General features: G+C 41.5%; 1 protein-coding gene and 1 long non-coding RNA gene across 2 annotated transcripts in view; one reads left to right on the forward strand and one right to left on the reverse strand.

The window, feature by feature from the left end:
• The window catches only part of COL4A2 (collagen type IV alpha 2 chain), a 628,472-nt gene that overhangs the window by 226,553 nt on the left and 379,624 nt on the right, over positions 1-22,295 (forward strand). The window lies entirely within an intron of this gene.
• The window catches only part of LOC138250338 (uncharacterized), a 582,532-nt gene that overhangs the window by 165,760 nt on the left and 394,477 nt on the right, over positions 1-22,295 (reverse strand). The window contains exon 2 of the long non-coding RNA XR_011194932.1: positions 4,639-4,683. This is a non-coding gene — a long non-coding RNA (uncharacterized lncRNA). The remainder of the gene's footprint in view (positions 1-4,638; positions 4,684-22,295) is intronic.

The raw sequence follows: 22,295 nt of genomic DNA on the forward strand, positions 1-22,295 counted from the left end.
AATCTGTTCATTTCCTATTGTCTTGGGATGGTGAACATCAAATGCCGGTGGATGGCAAACAACAGATAGCAAAAGCTGGCAAGGGATGGAATGAATGAGATGCCAGAGTAGTTATACACCAGACACAAACACATATTCACACATGCATAACCGATCTGCACAAAGGCATAAACACACGCATACAAGAAAACACACGCACCAAGAGACTCCCTGACATGTATACAAGCAAACATCCATACTCCCCTCACTGCAACTCATTAATTAAATTTCCATTGAGTATCACCTTTGTGTCCAGCACCACATCAGTCCTGGCAAGTGGGTGGTAAATTAGGGTTCAGGAGATACCAACTCATACACAGCACGACTTAAAATACAGGGCCAATCGACAAATGGTTCCCAGTAAACCACAAGGTATTTTACCATGAGTGTCATGCCCATACGCTCTCAGTCACACTGCATATTTGAGCACAGATATTCTCATAGTATAATAATTTACTGGAGGTAATGATGCCCGGTGCTTTTTTAGGGAGCTCTGGACTGTAGCACCACCCTCAGCTCTCTAACAGAGCAATAAGTACTTCCTGCCAGCAAAAAGCCTAGATAGTGCCTCTGTGATGAGCCGCCTGGTCTACCTCACAAATGCGATGTTTACTTAGGCTACCAGTTGCAACCCACAGGGACAGGTTCAGGTAAGTGCCATCTTGTGCCATGTACAAAACTTGATCTCACATAGTTTATATTCTTCTTAGTGACTCCTCTTGGTTTTCTGGTCAGTTTATGCCCCAAATCCTCAACAGATTAGTCAACACTGCTGACCAGTTAGACTTTGAGAAGCTTTTAACAGTCCAGGTATTTCTAGTCAAGGCTGCTGATGCCAACTCTGGAAGGGCTGGACAAACTTATTAAAGCAGTGCCTAGAAGTTGCTATTCCTTGACATTGCCTTACTGCTCCTCACAAAATGGACAGCCATTACTGTATTTGTGTAAAGCTCACTTATTCTTTCTGGCGTTTCCTTAATGTTATCTTCTTGTTATATCATATATATTATCCCTTTTTCATTATCAACTTTAAATTTAGCTTTGTGAATACTGTGCTGCCCATATAAATGAGGGTGAGTTTGTACTATTAAATTAAAGATGATGATTATGAGATGTGTATGTCTATAGGCTATTGTTGTAGAAGGTTCAACAATTTTTAATATTAATTTAGCAAAGATCAGTTTCTTTATGTTGTCTAATATTACACCGCTCACATTTATAGGTATCAAGAATGTACACTATTTAGAATCTACAAATCTAGAATGAAACTCTAAACAATCCAAAAGCCTCTTGTTAATAAATGCACCTCTTTCATTCAACCAATTCAAAAATTCAAGATGGATACCTTGTGAACTTATACATCTGCTGATGAAAGCCAAAATTTTAAATTCATCTGTAAAGTTTTGTGAAGTATATAAACGGTGTACTTCGTGAAGATTGTGGCATTTTCTAAACCTTTCTCACAAAAATATTTTTAGAAAAATATTGTACTAAATAGTAGTTTTTTGTTGATTTTTTTTCTGCAAAATATACAATTGCAGACTTCTGTGTCTTGCATTTTAAATTCTGCAATCATCAAAAATGTTACAAAGCGTATACAGTTTTGGAGGGAACTTTACAAGTGTTTTTGGAGGAAACATTTTCAACTTTATATACCCCTAGGCTTAGTGCTTAATTTGTAAATAAAAATGTGCCACACCCAATGTTCTCTTTTGAAATATACGCCTGCTGCATTCAAATATGCGAGCCATCTTGGTCCTCTTTAATCCATTTACAGCCACTCTCTGCCTCTTCATCTCACTCTTACAGCTTTCTGCTTTTTCCCTTTGTGATGCTTTTTCGTTTTTTGCTTCCCCTGCCTTTCCTTTATATGTCTTTTGCTCGCAGTAAATATGTGCCGGCCCTCAAAAATAAGTGTTAGTGCCCCGCACCGGAAAACAGTGGCTCAAATTAAGCACTGCCTAAGCTTAAGACCGCAAATGGCTTTCAATGGTTACTTGGGGGCCAGATTTGAGTGCCTCTTTCATTCAGATGGGACCAGTTGCTCGCCTTTGTGACCCAAATAGAATTACATGACCCATGTAAATCAATAGACACGATGTCTTACTTCTGAATATTTCACCTGCTCTAAGCAAGTGAAGTCTGCAGAAGGGAATCTGAAGGATATGATGAACTATTGGGGGAAATGTCCAGGAGAAAAACTAGGTGAAATGAGGAACTGACTGGGAAATCGCATGCAAAATTACTGATTCCCCACATCATTACTCACTGCACAGAGGAATCTGAGCATAACATTTGCAATCCTCACTAACGTCAACTCCAGAATTTTAGATACCGAAGGTTTTGGTAACTCGGGGGGTAGGAAGGGATTTAAAAAGGCACTAGTAATGAGCCACATAGGGTGATGTCTGGAAACAAGATGATAAAACAACGTGTACAGATCTATCCAAAATAATTGACCATAAATGAAAAAAATGTGTACAGGCAGGCATTGTAAATTAAAAAGGATCAGTTTTGCTCCAAGGCAAGTACTGAGTTGCTCCATCCCCCTTAATTAAACAATAAAAAAGGGAAACTTTGTTGAAAGCAAATAAAAAAGACATGCGCCTCTGAAGCAGGTCGCATTTATGTCTCAGTAAGCTGTCTATATAGTTAGTAGCTTGGTAGTGTGCGCTGATCGAGAGACAGAGGTGCCCTTTGTCCCACGAACGCTCTAATGGCCCACATATTGGGCTCGTTCATCAAAGAAGCAAAAAAAAAACCTTTCTTTAAGACTAATTTTTGATCTCTTTTCAAGTTGTTCTGGCAACTTTCCATTTTGGTATCGTGCCACTTGTGAACGATTTACTTGCAGATATTTTGATTTATTACTTCTTTTTTATTTAAATCATTTTATTGGTTTTACAAAATAGCAAAAAATAAAATACAGAGCGGAATCCCACCACCCTATGCTGCCCTTCCCTCCGCATGTAGTTCCTATTTCTTTTACTAACTGTTAAACAGCACACATACATTTTTGTGATCAACTCTTTCGATCAACAGATAAAACAAGCACAATAATGTGTCCCTATAATTCTATAACTTTGTACATTTCGATAGCTAGGGGCATTTTTAGCCTATCTGGGAGTCTACTTATCCTCCAGCACTTGAAATACCAATTAATCCAAAACTGATTATTTTCCACACAGACAGACATCCGTGTATCCCCAACTGCCCCACAGAGTCTCTTTGAGACTGCAAGACATTCCGTCCCCATTTCTAGTACATCTCCCCAGAGCAGACGTTTGGCAGCTACGACGGCTACTACTAAATTTATAGTGATATGTCGTGTGAATTGTCATTCACTGCGAGCACAGACATTGTTTTTGCCTACGACTGCAATCTGAAATGCACCAGGGATCAGAGGCCACCCATGGTGACGTGCAGACATCCCTCATAATTAAGCCTTAAGGATTTAGGGAATTTATACGTTTGACTTTTCCTTCTGCATTTTTTTCCATTCCTCATTTTTTTCTCATATTCTTAGCTTTCCCGTTTTTCATTTTGTGAAATATTAGGCCACCACTAGTATTTTTCCACCTTCACTGTTGTATTTCAGAAACAAACATAAATTCAAATATAACAATCTTCCCTAATAGTGCCCATAAAACTAGTGAATTGCCCCTGTGTTGTGCCTCTATGTTGTGTATCGTCCCTTCTTCGTACATAGGTGAATTGAAGAAGGCCATGATGCCCTCGTGCATCGATTAGGCAAATGTTGTGCCAGCAATCACGCCTTCACATGACATTTGTTGTGTTGATAATCAGCTACCATCTTTTTCAAGTGCAGCCCTATCGGGATACAACTCTGTTTCCACCATGAAGAGCTAGATAGGGGTTTTGTCATAAACTCTAGAGGCTGCTGAGGTTCAGGCTGCAGCTGTAATTTTAATGTTTTTTCATAAAATATGTCACCTGAACAGACTTCATGTGATTCATGTATCTGTAATCCAGTGCAAAGCATCGGGATGTGGCACATACATGTGCTGTTTCAAATACGTATTAGCTCAGCTGTAAATTGTTGCCCAAACCACAGAATGCAAAAGTGACATTCCGCACTATAATTTACCAACCAGACAGCCCTGTATCACAGCTTTCACCGCAAAATAAAGACAGAAGCTGATACAATGATGTATAAATGACTCCTCTGAGGTTGGCCTTCAAGTGTCACTGCCCAGCAAAAGCAGAAAAAGGGTAACATCATGCACACTGCAGTGTGGTTCTAAGTCCTGGCATGGAAAGTGCCTAGGGAAGCTCATCAGGAGAGGCCAGATTGCCCCTTCAATCCACATAAGCCAGGCATGGCGGAAGCTGCTTAATGCTCCATCAAGCAGGGTGCAACATTCCCCACTCATTCATGGTTCTAATGCACAGAATCCCCACTAGATATAGATCAGAGGCCATCTGATAAATTAGTTACAAAACGTACAGTGCTATTATTTACCACCCCTGAGGAACTGGTAGAACAAACTCTTTAAAAGAGCTGCGATATTAGAGCAGGGTATGCACACTGGCATCATAAAATGTAGAACACCACTAAGAATATCTCATAAAACTTACCAAACAGCTGCCTTTTACACGAGTCGATGCAAAATGGCATCCAAGCTGCAAAAGAAAATGGACACAGGATATTTCAAAGCCTGCTCTGGTGTAAACATTGTGAGTTACAGCCATCAGGGCTAATTCTACCATCCCTACCAGATATCGGATAAATGAGAAGGTGGTATGCCCCTTTAAACAATATATTAGCAAAAACATGAATACCATTAACAGTAATAATACATAATACAAGTTAGAACTACTGATAATGATACCACAACAACAACTACTACTACTAATAATCATAAATATATTATTAATGCCAGTCATACTCAATGAGAAGGTATTGCTGTGATAGATGTTTGCTTTTCCTTCCCTTGGTAAAAGCACAGCCAAGAGAGATGGTCCAAAAGGGCAAAATAACTTTACTGGATACAATGTACATTGTTACTGTGACCGTGGGCATATTTCTTATCTTAGAACATCCAGTAACTTTAGTGATCGACTTGTTCTTTTAAATTCATATAAATGCTCTCTGATTTAGAAGGTCTCTAGGTTTCTAACAAATGATTGTTTCCCATGAATCAAACATTGTCTTTGTATTTCTTTATTGAAACCATAGTGTCATTCTGAAATCGCATCATAAAATCAATTTACATGGCCTTGTGAATGTCCAGTATAATGGGTTTGTCATACCAACTAATAATTTGCTTGTTACATTCAGCTAAAAAAAGGTTGTCTCTTCGTATAGGAAGTAGTATTAGTACTAATTTGTTTATTAAAAGACCAACAATTTGTGTCTTCGTCGTCCGAGTAGCACAGATTCTTCTAATGAAAGGGATATTGATATTCCTATTTCAAAAATGTAAACTTCATAGAAAAAGAGTGATCTTGTGGCCATTCAGGGTTTTGGATCCAGAAAATAGTTTATTGGCTAATATACTTCTGCAGGTAGACACTGGTGATGGGCACAGGGGCACAGACAGTCACTTGCTGTCTACAAATGACCAAAATGCAAGGCTTGAATTTCCGTCGTTCAAGAATTTATAACAATTGCACACATTGTTGAAACTAGGTAACAACACTGGCAATATACACTATGGTCAGGAATATCATATAAAAGTCAGTCAATATCTCTTGCTTCTAGGGGAAAAAGAAAGTAAAATTACGATATCCTACTCATCATTTTTTTACCAAAGCTAAGGATCTGTCTTTCATCTGTTAGTGGGACCAAGGCCTCTGTTTACCATCAGTCCTGCATGTGTTTTAGCTGCATTTGTTGCTGGCAAATTGGCTGAAACTAATCCTGCAGGCCACCAAGGGATACTATTATGGATTGGAGAATTGCTGGTAATTAAGAATTCACAAAATCCCTTGCACTATTCATTCTTTACATTAATTCTCTTGGCTCTCACCTCCCTCCACCGATGCTGTTTTCATGATAGCTATGCACAGGTTGGTGATGCTTGTTGACTTGTTTCGACTATGACTTGTCTTTCTAGTTATTTGCATCATGTTCACTTGTAGAAAGTGGGGAGAAGTGTCAAGCCAATACTTCAACCTGAGCATGTCCATATGAAGGTCGACAAATTACCACATTCACGGTTCAGTATAAACTACTGGCCAGACCATCAACCTATCATGCAGATGCTGAGGGAGTACACTGGCCCTCCATGTCACCAGTTGACTCCTGCATTAGTGAGGCACAGACTCTTTGGTGTAGATGAGCAAGTCTTGCAATCGGACAGCATGCAGGCAATAGAGAGTCAGATACACTGGTCTGAGGAAAGGGTGGAGGGGAAGAGTGCAACTGCACGAGCTGCCTTCCTATTTAAACCAACAATTTTTATAAATGGTTTCACATTTTGATAATGGAATTCCGCATCCAAAAGACAGACCTGTTTTTATCCCCCGACCATTTCTTCCAATCAGCCAGATTGTGTACATCCCATTTAAGGCAGTGACAATGGGTTTTTAAACTCCAAGAATCTTCAATATTGATACAATTGTTTTTTTTATACAGCACTTCATGCCACACTTTTGGCATCAACTGAAACTGCGTTCCGACGCATTATCAGTAGCCACTTCTAGTAAATATAGAAATGTCTTTTTACATTTTCTTAGATGTGTTAAAAATTGCATTTATTTAATGTATATATACCTCAAAGATATCTTCAGACGAATGGTCTGTAAACCTCGATTGAGAGTTAGTAGTCTAACTGAGACTGCAGAAAGATCCTCACCCACTCTATTAGTGACATGCTTCATCCTTGTGTCTCATCTTGGTACCCTAGAAGCCAGGATGGGCTCAGCATCAGCATCAGGAGCACTTTGATATTTTTTGGGGGGGTCACTGAAAGTTTAAAAATACCTAGGGACTACCCCGGGATCCTTTTATTTTGGGGGCCCCTGGTAAGATCAAAAAGAGAAATTCTCAAGAATCCAGCGAAAGGAGGCACATAATAGGGTGGACACTCTACACAGTAGCTGCATATTTTTATTTGTGATGAGACATACTCCTGCTGCAAATGTGGTAGTGGTTAGCACAGCCACATATTTCTAATATATGGAGTATGCAAGCATGTCAAAACCCACTTATGTTGTCAATTGTACTTTCTGGTTTGTATTTATTGGTTTTATCAAGATAACAAACATACAGAAAAACAGCCAAATCAAAAAAGATAACTTGGCCAAATGCGTGGACCATCGGTTCACAATGTGTGTCATAGTATTGGATATTCAACTCCAGATTTAAAAAAAACAAGGAGTCAAATCAAACCTATATTTAAGCATCAATCTGTCACCCTTCAAACATTGCATAGTGGCAATGGAGGCATCTATTATTATGAAAGGGGAGCACACAGGGCATGTTCAAGAATAGAAAGAAAACGCAGGTATATGTGCACATCATCCATAAATAGTGGTATTACATCAGGTGCATTTATGTGTGAATAGCAAGGAGATATGACTTTAATGGTTCCCATATCTCTCTGGCGCGGATGTGGGTGGCATTATCTTGCATAAAATTCAAGTTGAGCACTGCTGTATGCAGATTCATGCCAGTTTCTTTGCTTCAGAGCTCTTTTCCTACCTCAGCAACATGCCACACTTCTTTTGGCTAGCAAGAGTACTAAGGCAGTACATTTTTTGTGAGCAGCAGGGGATTCCCTCAACCCAGCCCACAAGTGAAATCTTGGGATCCATCTGTGTGAGAAACTGGATTGTTGTTTGAAGGGGTGATCCCTGTTCAAACAACAGCTACAGTCCCTGTCAAGGTGAACCACAAAATCCACTAAAGAAAACCTGGAACTAACTCTCTGGCAGCTTGACACAAATGTAGTTAGGCTTAACTTAGAGACAATGTGTAAAAAGTATTTATGCAGCACTTAAGATGTTATAAAGTGGAAACACAGCACAAAAAAAGCACACACAAATTTAGAAACGTAAAGTAAATTTTGATAAATTATTTGGCACAAAAATGACAAAAGCGACAAAAATCCAATCAGTGGAATTGGAGTTATGATTTTTTTTAAAGTTTTTAGTAAAAACTTTCTAGTCTAAAAGATCAAAGTGCCAACCGCAGACATCTAGTCGCACAAGACTGGGTCAAAGTCGAAAAATGTGGTCAATTGCAATGGAGCACAGGATAGATACAAGAAGTCGATTAGGCCCGGCCATCACTTACTTTTGGACTTAGAAGAAATTTTGGAGAAAAAGCTCCAAGGAGGTAAAATTCATCAGGGCAAGGCTGCAGGCGGTGTCCGGGGATGGAGCGTAGTCATCGGGGAGCCGCTGGATGAAGTTTTGGTGAAAATTTCGAGGTTCAGACTTTTTTGAAAGTCAAAAATCTCCAGTGGGACGAGGCACGAGACTGTAGCCGATGAGAGTTCCAGGAGGCCGGATACTCCTTTGGCGAACGACCAATGAACAGGATTTGCAGATGTGGAAAGTAGCGTAGCCACAGCTGCCACAAAGTCTGGCTGACCGGCAATATACCTTGGGCAGATAGACAAGCAGGCCGGTCCCAGTTCTCAAAGTAGTTTTTAGCCAAAAAAAAGTTACGTCCCAAGTTTTGGATTTTGGCAGCTTTAGCACCAACCCCAAGGATCCAGGACTGGATGGGTGCCACTTGGAGGGGGGTAGGACTCTCTCAGGCTAGGTCCAGATGTGGGATAATAATGGTGAGAGCCTGTTACGTCCCTCTGGCTCTGAACAGGAGGCCAGCAAACTAGCACTCTGAGTCACTCTGATCATCCTGCGTTCAGGTGAAGAAGCAAGGCTAAAGCAGCAGGGCACTCCTCTGGGGGTTCATGGCAGGATCCAGGCTGCAAAGCAGTCCTTCCAGGTGCAGCAAAGCAGTCTTGTGGTGTACACAGCATGCTACAGCAGTAGGCAGTCTTCTGAAAGTCTTTCCGACGGTCCAGAAAGTGATCTGGAGAGTAGATCTGCGGGCCCTATTTTTTTACACCTGGAGCCTTCTTTGAAGTAGGAGCAGTTTCTAGAGGTTTCTCTTTGAAGTATTTGGTATTTGATGACTCCCCTGCCCTGGCTCCAGGCTGGCTGCAGGGTCAATGCATTGGTGACAAGTCCTTTGTCTGAAAGTAGAGTGCAGAATATTAAGTTGCAAGTGGGGCTTGCCCAGCTCTATTCTTCCCCCCCATCATGCCAGCAGATGGCCCATTCAGGTAAACCTAATCTCTCTATTGTGTGACTGTCTGGGGGGAATTCACAAAGTCTAACTGCTAACTACACCCAGTCATGTTACCTAGAACAGGCTGCAGCACCAAAAAGAAAAGGGCAGATAAATGCCAACTTTATAAGAGTGGCATTTTCAAAATTGTTATATAAAATATGACTTTACCATAAAATATGACCTTTAATTACAATTTCATAGATACCAAACTTGAAATCCTTTTGTGTCCAGTTCAGAAGTTAGCACTTATTAAATGCAATAAGACAACCCAATGTTATCCTATTGGCTAGCTAGATCTCACAGGACATGTAAAACTTAAAAGTACATGTCCAACCTTTTAATTACAATGCACACTGTCCTATGGGCTCCCCAGGGCTTACTTTAGGGGTGACTTACAAGCAATAAAAGGGGTGTTTAAGTTTAGGTAAGGACATTTTAATACCAAGTCACATTGGCACTTTACAACTGCATTGAGGCTGCAATGGAAGGTATGGAACATGTTCTAGAGGACTACTTAAGGGGGTGAGCACAATAGGTGATGTAGGGCCACTAGTAGCATTTAATTTTCAGTCCCTGGATGAGAGGTAACTGTTAGACCTACATCGTTGGTGTGGTTTCACCATAATGTTTAGCCTTCAGACCTTCTCTTTTTGCTGGCTTCTTTTTTGCTGGCCTTAGGATTCTTCACCCTTTACTACTGATAACCAGTGCTAACATGGTTGTTCTCTTTCCCTAAAACATGGTAACATTAACATATTCCCAACTGCTATATTTAATTTACTTATAAGTCCCCAGTAAGATCCATCACATGTACCTAGGGCCTGTAAATTAATTGCTACTAGTGGGCCTGCACCACTGATTGTGCCACCCACTTAAGTAGACCTTCAAACATGCCTCAGGCCTGCCATTGCAGAGTCTGGGTGTGCAATTTTAAACTGCCATTTTGATCCGGCAAATAAACCTTCTGCCAGGCCCAAACCTTTCTTTATAATCCACATGATCCACGCCAGAGGGCAGGGTGCCGTAAAAAGTAGGACATGTATGATTTAGTTTTACATGTCCTGGTAGTGAAAAACCCTTAAATTCATATTTCACTACTGCAAGACCAATCTCTCCCATATCATAACAGTGGGGTTGCCTTATTATGTTTTATAATTGTAATTTCCAAATGGGAAGAGATAAAACAGGCAGGTTTGGTGTCTCTGGAATCACAATTTCGAATCCTAACTCTTAGTGAAGTAGGATTTTAAATAGGAATTCTGAAAATACCACTTTTAAAAAGTTGGTACATTCTTGCCTTAGCCGTTTGGTGCCTGCAGCCTGTCTCTGGTCACATGGCTTGGTGTAGTTGGCATTTGGGCTTTGTGTATTCCCATAGACAGCCACACATAATGGGAGCTTAGGTGTGCCTTGATGGGCCATTTGGGATGTGATGGGCCATCCTGGGCAAGATAGGAGGGAGGAGCTAGGCACAGCCCACTAGCACCCGAATATTCTGTGTCCTGTCCCCACATAAAGGGCTGCATACCCCCTGTAGTTAATCTGGAGCCAGGGCAGAGAGGGCAGGATATCTGTGCACTTCAAAGGCTTATCTTTGAAGTCTCCCCTACATCAAAGGCACCACTGGGTATCAGAACTGGACCTCAGACACCACCACTTCAGTACACTTCTGGATCTGTGAATAACCTGTCAGGAAGATTGACTGCCATGCTCCTGAAGGACTGCCACGCTGCTGGACTCCTGTTTTCCTGTGCTGTGCTGACCTGTGCCTGCTGCCCCTTTTCGGGGAGCGAGAAGGACTGGACCTGCATCTCTCCAACTAAGAACCCATAGAGAACTCAAGGGCTAGTTGGCTGTCCTCCTGACCCGAAGTCTCAGGAACACAAAATACTTCCAACCACCCTGTTTCTGCACCTGGATTCTGCCAACTGTGAGTCTACCACACCTAGTGCTCCTACCACAGTCCTGGACCCTTGGAAGTGGGCCTAAGGTGCTTCCCAGTAGAACTGATGCATTTGGAGCAGCACATCAAGAAGAGAATCAACACATCTAAGCTGAGCAAAGGATCCTCAAGCAGAACCGAAGCATTGCCGCTGCTGTGTGGATTGCCCCCGACGCAGAAGCCTCTCATCACCGCAGCATCCTGCATCTTCGGTTTGACGCATTGCCTTTAGAAACAACACTTCACAGCGCTGCCCCAGAGCACATCCTTTCAGCCCTCATTGATGGCAGCCTCAACGAAAAATCTCAGTATCCAGCTTCACTGCTCATTGGAACCAATGGATCGCCTCCCCTGCACAATGCATCTCGGACCCTGGCCTTTGCATCACAAGCCTTGTTGATGGGATCCTCAACATTGAAACAACAAGACCTTGTGCCACAGCCTCACCGAATACTAGATCCAGCGCATTGCATCAGCTGCACGCTTCATCTTGGGCTCGGATCCACGCATGCTCCTCAATCAGGATTTAAGGTACTTTTGTTCAGAGCCTAACTGGGTCCCTGTAGCCAGGCACCACTCAAGAGCAGTCGGCTTGGAAATTTGACTTTTTCCTGGTCCAGCATGACCAGATATACCTGGTTGGCACTTTTTGCTTTTTGGCACTATATTACAGTTTATTCTTTATAAATTCTACTGATTGGATTTTTGTCGTTTTCATCTTGTTTTATTTATTACACTATGTTGTTCTTCTAACCTGGTGTGTGATCCTTTGTGTGTGATGTTTTCACTCGTATACTGTTTGAAGTACTGCACAAATAGTTTACACATTGTCTCAAAGTTAAGCCTGAATGCTCTGTGCCTAGCTACCACAGGGTGAGCCCAGGTTAATTTGGGGTTGTGTCTTACCCTGACAAGGACTCGCACCCCAGTCAATCACCAACCCAATTTCACACAGTATACCACTCTGCAAGAGACTTATAGGTAAATTAAATATGTTTAGGGTAGCACGCACAAGCACTTTAGCACTGGTTAGCTGTGGTAAAGTCCGCTGAGTCCTAAGGCCAACAAAAATGAATTCAGCAAAAATAGGATGGATAGAGGTGAAAAGGTTGGGGGTGACCCTGCAGAGAGGACCAAGTCCAACAATCAGTGTGTTATAGCTTTCCATAATAGAAGGGGTGGACATAACCTTACTTCAGTTTAGCTGTACATTGTGTCATGACCAGGCCAGGTGAAGGAGTCTATCTCTGGTTTGTCACATCTTGCTCATTTTGAGCCCACCTTAAGACCATATTTCACTAGTCTCATGGGAGTGTAGTGAGCTCTTCGTAAGAACTTGAAATGGATCATACCAAGCCTACTACACTGGGAGAGCGGCAAATATTTATAGCTAATTGTGATGCAACATCTAGTTTTGACACAGTAGGTGTTGGTTAACAAAGATATATGTTTCACCACTAAAGGATATATATGTATGCTTCAGAAACAGTAGATGCTCCTAGTCTGACATTATTGAACCAGATATGAACGCATTGAATTGAGTTGGTTCCAAGGCATTTCATCATTTAATCCTGTCACATGTATTTTGACGCAGTACACCTATTGTTATTCTCTCTCCAGGAGGAGTCTCATTTTATTAGCAGGTAATAAGACCTTCTCTGTAACCACCAACTCCAAATCATCTTGAGGATAATAGTGTTTCAAAAAATGGTTTATCATTTTGGTTGTGTTATGTCAACATCTAATGTTACTGTGATGTTCGCAGATGCAGACCCAGATCTGCCTAGTTGTCATGCTAATGTATTGCAGGCCACATGGACATCAAGTAAACTACAATGGTGGAGCTGCAATCCATATAATTTGATAGTCACCACTGGGTAGTGAGACCTAGCCCATGCATCTTTGTGTTTTTTGTAAACCTGAACCACGGGGAAAACACCCTTGCACTGGAGGTAAACCCTTTAGGGTGTTCTCTTCTGATGAAGCTATGTTACGTGGTTTTGTATGTAGTAGGACCTCTGATTTCTTTTAGATTTCTTTGAGCCATTGTTTCGGCCTCCCTAATGGGGGAATACCCCCTTTGCATACATTATGCCTGTCACAGGCATAATGTAGCGCAAAGGGTTTAGAAAGTGTTGCAATGCATGCATTGCGCCACTTTGTAAATTTGTTGTGGCACTTCTAGCCTTTTTTTTTTTTCTGTCCTCATTTCGCCACCCGCGCTTTGGTTAAGAGGAAAAAAGCAATGGCCGAGGCAATAATGGTATGGCTCCAGGTGTGCGGTCCGCAACACTGCCGGGCCGCCCCACCTGTTCTACTTATTGCACTTTTCCCAATCGACTGCCATCGACCAAATCTTACTGTTTTCTTCAAGACCTGATCATAACCAAAGTGGCACCCAATAAGGTGAGGGGAGTTCTAATCATTGGACTTAAATTTCAAGAGGAGGAGACCAAACAAAGAAACTACAAAATACAAATTATATAACTGAAACTACTCCACACTTGTAAGCTACTGATAAACATTTTCCCAATCCACCCAAAAATTATCTCTTCTAGTAAGAGAACCTTGTTGTTCCATTTTGCACAGTCGATTTACAGATGTTTGCCAATCCTGAACAAGTGGGGGCAGAGGATCCACCCATTTACAACATATTTCCCGTCTGGCCAAAAGCATTAGTACAAACAACAAGTGCTCCTGTTGTACTGACATTTTCTGATAATTTATACCCGGTTCACAAACCCCAAACACCACCATAAGAAGGTTTATTCTTAAGTTTACATCAAAAATTACCTTCAGAATACTTCCTATCTCCTTCCAATATTTAATCAACATTGAACATTGCCAAAACATGTGAACATCGTCCGCATTGTCTTCCCCACACCGCGGACAGTTTTTCTTAAATTTCCCAATAGCTGTTAATCTAGCAGGTGTCCAGTAAACCCTATGTAGTGTAAACAGATGGTTTTTCTTCAATCCTGCAGGTTTAGTAGTAAACCACAGTTCTGAACAAGACTTCTGCCACAATGCTGTAACTTCTAGGGTTGGAAAAATCCTCCCCCACTTCAACAAGGGGAGGGATGCACCATCATCTACTTTTTCCAACAGAGCATGATACCACAAAGCAACTTATTTTTTAATGGCTATCTGGTTTAATTTCCCTTCCCATGAGCTCCTCCCTATTTCTCCTGCTCGTCGAGATTTCACCCAACTAGATAACTGAAGGTACTTGAATTTAGAAACTGTCCCTCTAGTATGCTCCTGAAATTCAGACCAGATTAACAATTCAGAACATTCTATAATCTGACCCCATCTTACCATCCCACTTGTTCTCAAAGGAATTGATAGTTTGTCGATAAGACATTCAGGAGTACCGGGTGAATCCCAGATAGGAGCAGAACTACAATAATAAGGTATCCCTAGCACCTTCCGAAAATAAATCCAAACATTACACGCCTGTCTGGGGAGCTTCAAACGCACCTTCTTGAAGTACTTTGGGTGTCCAAATTTATATAAAAAATTATCAGCTCCTTCCTCAAAATGTGCCGTCAGAGCTCTCCAGACCAATGCGTACTCTGACTTCTTATTCAATAACATTCTGGTATTTTTTAGTTGAAAAGCCAGATAGTACCTAAAAAAATCTGGAGATGCAATACCCCCCACTCTTTCTTTCTACTCATCTTTTTCCAAGAAATCCTTACTCCCTTGGAGGCCCAAACAAACGAGGATAAATCTCCCTGTAATTTTTTAAACCAGCTCCCCTTAAACTCTAATGGGATTGTGTTAAATAAAAAGGTAAACTTTGGAAGAATACACATCTTCAAGATATTAGATCTTCCAATTATAGAAAGTGGAAGAGCAGCCCACGCCTTTAACAGTTTTTTAGTTTCCCTATAAGTTATGTAAAAATTTAGCTTAGCTACATCATTAAGATCAGTTGTAAACCGGATTCCCAAGTATTTAATCTCTTGTTTAACTAAGGGAGAAACATAAGCCAAGTTCCAACACATAATTTCCGTCTTTTCTGTATTTATACTATAACCTGAAAATCTGCCAAATTGCTCCATCAATGTATTAACCATAGGCAAAGTAGTCATCACATCACTAGTGTATAGCATAAGATCGTCTGCGTATAACGCTACTTTCTTTTCCCAGCCCCCAACCCGAAACGGGGGAATGTCCTTACAAGCCCGAAATAAGATTGCCAAAGGTTCAATATATAGATTAAAAAGCAAGGGAGATAAGGGACACCCCTGTCGCGTGCCCCGACAAATCTTGAATTCCTGTGATAGTTGACCATTAACCAAGACTCTCGCAGAAGGGCATCTATACAGTTCCCTAACAGCCCTAATAAAAGGAATACCCAAACCCCCTATTTCCAACACGACCCCCAAGAAAGACCAGTTGACTCGATCAAAAGCTTTCGCTGCATCAAAAGTCAAAATCGCTAATGGAGCCTTTTCTTGCTCCGCCAGGTCTACTGCAGCGAATAACTCATGAGTTACCTCATGAAGTTGTCTACCCTTCATAAATCCCTTTTGATCCAAGTGAATCAAATTGCCTATAGCTTTCCCCAGTCTCCAAGATAAAATCCCTGTGTACAATTTGTAGTCCGAATTCAACAAGGAAATAGGTCTATACGATGAACAAGACATTGAGTCCTTACCTGGCTTTAACAATAAACAGATTATAGCTTCTCTCCAGGATTTAGGTACCTGTCCCCCTTCTACCAGCATAGAATTAAATAATTCCAGTAAAATTGGAATAAGTTCTTCCCCCAGAACCTTATATAACTCATTAGGTAAATTGTCTGGGCCGACTGCCTTCCCTTTCTTCAAAGCTTTTATGCCTTCATCAAGCTCAGCCCCACTTATCTTGCAATTCAATGACAGCTTTGCTGATTCATCCAAGACTGGAAGATGCGCTTTTTCCAAGAATGCTCTGATCGACTCCTCTGAATTTACCAAACTTTCTGAATACATTTCTTGAAAAAAAGATACAAATGCCCCCTCATTCTCATCTTGCTCCACACAAATCTGATTCGTAAGGTCTGATTTAACCGATAAAATATGCCTTTTAGAGAAATCCGACTTAACCTTCCAAGCTAACAGTTTACTACAACCTTCTCCGTATTCATAATGTGCATATCGACTACTTTCCCACTTTAACCTATTACGCTTCTCCAAAAAAGAATCTAAGTCGATCCGAACCTTTTCCTCTTGGCGTATCAGCTCCTCTAGTAGTTCTTCCTTCCCTTCTAATCGTGCATTATGAATTAAAACTTGAAAAGTTTTTAAAGATGATTCCATACCCCCCAACGTCTTCCTTTCTTCACGACGCTTGTATATTGCCAGGCTCACAAGCCTCCCTCTAATGTAAGCCTTATAAGCGTCCCAGACACACCATAAACTTGCTGTTCCTCGATTTAAATAGAAAAAATCTCTTGTATCTTTCTTTAACACCTCTACTATTGAGTCATCTAAAAGTAAAGAGCGATTGATTGTACTCCTGATACCCTTACTTATGACCCTGATATCCAAATGTAGTTTTACAGCTGAGTGATCCGAAAGGTGTGCTGGGTTATGGGCTACCTTTATCACCTCTGAACATAAACTTTTATGTATTAAGAAGAAATCTATTCTAGATCTATGTCCATATTTTTTATTGTAGAATGTGTATCTGTCTCCTTCACCCCCTTTCCAGTGCCATATATCTATCAATCCTAAATCCCGCATGGCTTGCTTCACCTGTGCCCTAGTTTTAGGTGAATTAACCGCAGCCCGGGGGGTCGACTTATCAAGAGCAAGATCTAACAGTATATTAAAATCCCCACCTAGCACCACTGGGTACCTAGCTAGAAGTAAAATATTAAATACTTCTTGAAATGGCATCGGGTCATCTAGATTTGGTCCGTAGTAACCTGCAACTGTGACCCAGTAGCCACATACACACACTTCTACCACTACCCATCTACCCCTGGAGTCTACTTGCACCTTTCCTATCTTAAACCTTATAGACTTTTTAATCAGGACTGCCACACCTTTAATCGCGCCAGTTTGGGAAGAACATACACTAAATGAAACCCAATTTAGTCGTTTAAGCCATCTCTCCCACTCATCTTGTTGAAGATGAGTTTCCTGCAGTATAATAATCTCCTCCTCAGCCAATCTTAAATATTCAAAAATCTTCCTCCTCCTATGTAGCACCCTTAGGCCGTTAACATTCCAAGAAAGAAATTTTAATCGTAAATTACCATACTTAGTCATCCCTGAAAAAAGGAGAAGAAAAAGGAAAGAACATAAACACAAACTTCCCCCCTCCTATCTAAGCAAGTTATAAGGACTTTCCTATTTTCATCATTTTCTACCCACCTAACTCAGACCCAGACCCTACACCCAGTGCCACCCTCACCCTCCACCAACACCACCACCAACACACACCCAAACCCAAACCCCCTCCAAGGGAACCCTCCCTATTTCTACTAGGATAGCCATCCTGTTATCCTTTATTCGAACTCGCCGTCGGACGTGACTTTCCCAGATCTCACTAAGACGCCTTAATCTGTTCTATAAATGCACTAACCTCTCCCAGATCTCTCATGTTATACATTTTGTTCTTCCACATAATACGTAGAGCAGCCGGAAATCTTAGTTGAACCGTAGCCCCAAGAGAGCGGAGCTCCCGCATAAAATTTCCCAACTCCCACTGCCTATCTAACGTTGCTTTGGACACATCCGATCTTATCCGGAAGGACCAATCTCCCTTGGAGAAGACTCCAACTTTAAGGGCTTCAGACAAAATGTTCTCCTTAATTGAATATGTACTGAAGTTTATCAAAATTCTCATGGGGTTTTTCCTCCTGGGGTTCTTCTTGAACGGATCCCGATGGACTCTTTGGATATCCTCCTCTAAATTAAGCACTGCTATGTTCGGGATAACCTCCTTGATTAGAGCAGTCACGTAGCCTTTAATATCTTCCCCTTCCATTCCCTCGGGGACTCCCAAAAGCCTAATATTGTTCCTCCTCATGTTGTTTTCCAATGACTCTAGCTTATCCTGTAACATCTTTTCTCCACGTTTTAACTGTAAAATATCCTTAGATTGTACTAACAACCGCTCCTCCTGAGCCTCCACCACAGCCTCCAGCTTACCCAGCCGTTCTGATAACAAATTAATTTTGCTTTCCAGAACTTCACAGGCTTCCCGAATTCTGGCTTGATTATTTTCTGAGATCTCGAATTTCTCCCTAATCTCTTTAGTAAGGGAGATTAACAAAACCTGTACATCCATACTGAAAGTCGCTGAGCCGCCAGGGGGGATACCCTCTGCTACCGGCAAGGGTAATGTAGTGGAAGAGTCCTCCCTCTGCCCTTCTAACTCCTTAACTGCTTGATCTGACATATTTTTGTCCGAACTCGCAGCTTGTTTTGATGCTCCCAAATCACCTAAAAACGGTTGAACATTTGCCATAACCTGCGGGGGGAGGGTTGTGTTCCAAAAATACCTTGTAATCAAAGACTCACTCTTTCCCCAGAGGCTCAATTCGGACTTCCTCTAGGGGGGGTTGAGGCAATTCCAAATGTGACACTGTGTGTTCAATCCCCCTTACTAAACCCTCACCACGAGTCTCTAATCCAGTACTTACAATAGCTGCTGCTGTGGTCACTGGTAGCTGGGGATTAATACTCGCCCCCAGGGGGCCAGGCTTACCTTTCTTCACACCTACCAAGTCGTTAAACTCTGCCCAGACACCCCTGGGGCGACGCTTGACTGGCGACATACACCGTGAAGCTCCAACGCCGTTCCGTTCACCTCTTATCAAACTTCCATTTAAATTCCTCCTAGTTGAAAACCCCGGAGTCTCTGGTAAGCCTCCACGAAGAGAACAGCGAGAGGTGTAAGATCTCCCACGTCTCACACCCCTCACCACCTCTGCCCAAATGCTGGAGTTCAATACGTGCTTCCAGCCCACCACCTCACCACCTTTCGCTGGAACACTCAACTCCCTCCTCTTATCCGACGTTTTTCTTGGTGACCCGACCCGGGCACTTCTAGCCTTGTTGGGCCACACTAGCGTAATGTTTCATTTTAGGAAAAAAAACAACATAGTATTTAAGAACTATGATTTCTTAAAAGGGCTCTCTGGGATCACTAAAAGATTGTAAGGGAAATCAAGTGCTACCCCGGCTTGCTATTTCAGCCTCCTACTACTGTTCTTACTACTGTAGTGTCAAGGGTCATGAAGGTAGCAGCTGAAACATAAATTAATCAAGTCTTTAAAAACGCATGTGCTTTCTGCAGCCTTCTCTCTTTGCACTTTCCTCAGTCCTTCAACAACAAAACGAAGGCTTTTGAATAACTGAGAGTGGCACAAGGGATTGACCTGGTGATGTCATCTGGGGTCAAGAGGTGTGTGATGTCACTTATGCTACCCTTCATATTTTGGTGATCGACATCCATATTGGGCTGACTTATGTCTCATTCCAGCCACAAAGGACTTGAAGGAAGATCTGAGAGATGACTTATTAAAAAAAATTAGAGCATTCCTTTAGGATATCAAAGATTATAAAAATAATCTAAAACTTTCCATTTGAAGGGATATGATATTTCAAACGTGTGCCTTGTAGCAAGGTAAACACAAGCTACTCTGACAAGAATAGTTGGAGAGTGCTTTAGTCACACTACAGATGTGTTTATATACAAATAGTCATTGCAGGATTAGCATTTTTCCTTCTATAAAACTTTAAAAACTTGTTCCTCTGTAAACCAAACAGGCTGTATGAATGAGAATGTTTACATCCCAAACGCGTGCTTGATTTCTCCATGGTGTTTTGCAGCTACAAAAGCGAGCCACCTCAGGTGCCCCATCCTCCATTCAATAGCTGCTTGCCAAGTGCAGAGCTGCAATAAGGAGTAGTAGCACTCCAGCAAATCCGACATTACGCTGCTCATGAAGCCACTTAAGTGCAAAGGGAAATGATGAGCATAAGTGCTTTTGGCAGATGTTGTGCTCAAGTGGCTAATCCTCACCCCTGAAGTGTACAGATTTGGCTTCACATGGTGTATGAGCAGCACAACGGAGGGCAGAGCCCTGCGATTTCTCCGAATGTCAACACATTGCATTCAGGGAGGCAAATTAATGTTCTTAGAAATATTTTTTAAGAAGCATCCAATGTATCCTCCAGACGCACTCCTGGTCTGAGGCACAAGTTGTGGCGGGCAAGGCATGGCAGATCTTGCCTAAACACTCACTGCTAGACCTCCGGAACAAACCCCCTCGGGTATTGTGGGGGGTTCCTGGAGTTTGTTTAAGAGAGATATAGACTTTTTGTCTTACCAAGCTTCCATTATCCCCTGGAAATATTTCTAAAGACTTGAGTTGGAAGAAGAGAATTCCCTTTCTCTACCAATCAAGCCTAGCTTTTTGAGCTGAAAGGAATTGCTTCTACGTCATTGCTGCTGACCTATTCTTTTTCTTTTCTTTCGCCAGCATGGACGAGTTCTCACTTCCCCCACCTGTGTGTTTTTGGTTGGCCCAATAAATAAAGCGTAGTTTACTGCAATGCATACTTGACCATAATTTACAAGAATATCTAACTATTAACTCTTTATTTAAGCGGTCAAATTCATAGTAACTTCGCAGAGCTGATTTGTTTTTTTGAGGGGAGGCTATTCAATGGCAATTCCACGGGGAATTGACAGCAGATTCTCATGCTCTTCGACTGTTGATGTAATGCCTGGTGACTCATTCCTGGAATGCACTCAGCGGAAGGATACAACACAGCAGGGATATTGCCAAGCGCGTGAAATGTTGGAACATCTTGTTTTTAAGGAAACTAACATGGATCCCCTGCTGTTTCTTAAGCAAGATCTGTTGAACCTCAATTCCTGATTTGTTCCCATGATGGAACAGCTGAAATATGCAAAGATTTTGTCACCAGCTTCCAACGATTAGCCACCAAGAATGGTGAATGGTCTTAAATCTATGGCAAGCCAGTGTCATACTAACATTTTGTACACAATCTTTGAGTGGTCGGCATGCTGGCCCTTTATAAAGTTCACAGGTCCTGAAGTAATTGTTTGTAGTGGATAAATATGTGTGCAAGCTCTTATGATGGCAGACAATGGAGTTGTATTTGGTTCTCGGTTACTTTTTTCACTGAATATGTTTTCTGACAAATGTACAGGAATATAATCTAAATTATTGATTGTGCAATGTCAGTCGCAAAATATAGCTGCACTCTGTCGATTTATTAAAAATGGTATACCCTCCTAGATCCTACACCCGATTCAGATCTTGTCGAGATTATAATAGAACGTTATTTTTTAACTCTTAGAGCCATGCCAGAGGCAATTACTCGTCCTAACTGCATGCTAATGAAACAGATTTTTACAAGCAGGAAATTTGCATATTATTTTGGGGTTCGGCCCTCGAAAAGCAGAATAAAAAGTAAATTGCACTTATTTTCTCTTGTTCGGAGGTGCACAAACAAATAGGCGCTATTAGGTGTCACAACTTGTATTAGAGTTTACCTGGCAAAAATAATGTGTGCAAAAACCATAATTATCACACAAGTTAAAACCCCAATATGGGTGCAAAGGAACTGCAATTTGCACTCAACTCGGAATGAGAGCACAAGGCTAGGGTAGCTTTGAGAGATACTTCAGTGACTGAAACAGAGGAAAACATGTAGAACAGTTGTCTTGATTCACTGGCATTGCACTCTGAGAAGTGCTTGTTTTGTGTAAGGTAGCTTTTGAAGATTGATGGCTTCTGACTTAAGATATTAAGGAGTACAGGAGTAAAAAGGAGTGCTTGATAGTATCTGCACATTCAGGGCCTGATTCACAAACTGCACTTTGTAGTATGTTTTGTAGTATTACGAAGCATACTGCGAAGTGTAAGTTTTGCCCATACTTATATCCTCAACTGTAAGTATACATTTTACCAGTAAATATGGGAGGGGCACAGGGGAGTGGGTGAAATAATACTACAAAGGAGTTGGGGTACAAGAGGAGAAAGTGGGGTTTAGAAGGGTCAAG

Source organism: Pleurodeles waltl, chromosome 8, assembly GCF_031143425.1.
Source record: "Pleurodeles waltl isolate 20211129_DDA chromosome 8, aPleWal1.hap1.20221129, whole genome shotgun sequence".
NCBI classification, from domain to species: Eukaryota; Metazoa; Chordata; class Amphibia; order Caudata; family Salamandridae; genus Pleurodeles; species Pleurodeles waltl.